The sequence below is a fragment of the Nematolebias whitei genome, chromosome 15 (assembly GCF_014905685.2).
Source record: "Nematolebias whitei isolate Nwh7 chromosome 15, NemWhi1, whole genome shotgun sequence".
In the NCBI taxonomy this organism is placed as follows: Eukaryota; Metazoa; Chordata; class Actinopteri; order Cyprinodontiformes; family Rivulidae; genus Nematolebias; species Nematolebias whitei.
The window spans coordinates 46280108-46282178 of NC_056512.1; positions in this window are offsets into that span (position 1 = coordinate 46280108).

The window sequence follows — 2071 nt, forward strand, 5'->3', positions numbered from 1 at the left end:
AGTCCATCACAGGGACACCTGGACAGGTCTCCAGTCCATCACAGGGAGATCTGGACAGGTCTCCAGTCCATCACAGGGAGATCTGGACAGGTCTGCAGTCCATCACAGGGAGACCTGGACAAGTCTCCAGTCTATCACAGGGACACCTGGACAGGTCTTCAGTCCATCACAGGGACACCTGGACAGGTCTCCATTCCATCACAGGGAGACCTGGACAGGTCTCCAGTCCATCACAGGGAGACCTGGACAAGTCTCCAGTCCATCACAGGGACACCTGGACAGGTCTTCAGTCCATCATAGGGACACCTGGACAGGTCTCCAGTCCATCACAGGGAGACCTGGACAGGTCTGCAGTCCATCACAGGGACACATAAAGACAAACGAGACAAACAATCATTCACCCTCTCTCTCACCTCGGGACAATTTAGAGTTACCAGTCAGTCTAACATACATGTTTTTGATCTGTGGGAGGAAACTGGAGTCCCTAGAGAAAACCCACGCATGCACGGATAGAACATGCAAACTCCATCCAGAAAGGTCCCGGACCGGGATTTGAACCGGCAACCTTCTCACTGCGAGGCAGCAGCTCTATCAACTGACTCATCGTTCCACCTGCAAACCTCTTCAAATGAGGGAATTTTTTCAAATGATGTTACAGTTGAGGCATCAAACTGCTCAGGCTCCTAAGGAACATTTGCTCCGGGGTATTGAAAGGGAGGCTCCAACCCGTTATTGCAACACAACTTCAGGAGCAGCAGGACGGCGTTCGTCCTCCAACACAAGTCCACTGTGAAGGTTGGACTCTGCCTGAGCTGCTCCTTATCTCCTGTTTGTGGTTGATGAACGGGATTGTAAGCTGAAGCTGTGGAGAGGATGGTGTCAGGTTTGGGAAACTTTTCACAGATGATGTGGTTCTGTTGGTCTTAAGACCATGACCTTCAACGTGCACTGGAGCAGTTTGCAGCTGAATGTGCGGCAGCTGGGATGAAATTCAGTAATGAGGATGTTGCTTCTGTTTGTTGTGGTAAAAAAAACAAAAAAAAAACCAGCTGAACCGAAGGCTAAGCTCCCAAATTTTGTTCCATCTAGGTTCCAACCGTTACCTATGGTCATGAAGATGACCATGAGATCTCAGATACAAGTGACTGAACTGGACAGATCTATGCAAACACAACATGTCAATAGCTCGGCAAAATAAAAACTTAAAAATCATCTTTGATCATAGTTAGATTTCGTAAAAATGTCAAGGTTTTAGTTCAGAGATTAAAAGCTGCTTAGCTGATGTTTAGAAAACAAGCTGGCTTACATCCAACCATCACTTACTCAGATTACTGACTGGGAACAGTTTGTCCCACAGCAAAGAACTCCAAAGATCCTAAAAACAGAAACGTCACTCATTTGCACTTTCTCAAACAACATCTGGGTAGACAGCAAAAATGAAAAATAAAAATAAATCCAAGCTTCTCTGTTCAAAAAGTCTTTGAAAACAGGCTGGACATAAAACAAGTTCTGTGGATGCTACGAATTGACTTTTTTTTTAGGAAACTCTGATTTTTAGGAACAACAAATGGGAATAATTTGGCAGCTGTTTTATAACCCTCTCTTCAGTTGCTCAAACAGTGTAGATGAAATAAAGACAAGGACGCTCTTCTTTGTCTTGATGCATGCATCAATCCATTAAAACCATGCTAATTGTAACATCTGGATGGTGACGTAGAAAATACCTGATGTCTGGGCATTGTGTCATAACCAGGAAATCATTTTACTTTTGATTTGACATAATTTATCTCGGAGTTTGATACAGAGAAAACAAATAAAGGGTTGAGAGTTGGCATCCCTTGTAAAACAGAATATGACAAGCTGGGACAACATATAGTTTCAAAATCAATTACATTAGAGACTTTGAGCGCTCTGTATTTGTTCACACATGCAGCCTGTACAAACCAACCTGAACCATCGTAACGAGTTCAGAACCATCGTGACAAGTTCAGAACACTCGTGACGACTTCAGAACCATCGTGACGAGTTCAGAACCATCGTGACGAGTTCAGAACACTCGTGACAAGTTCAG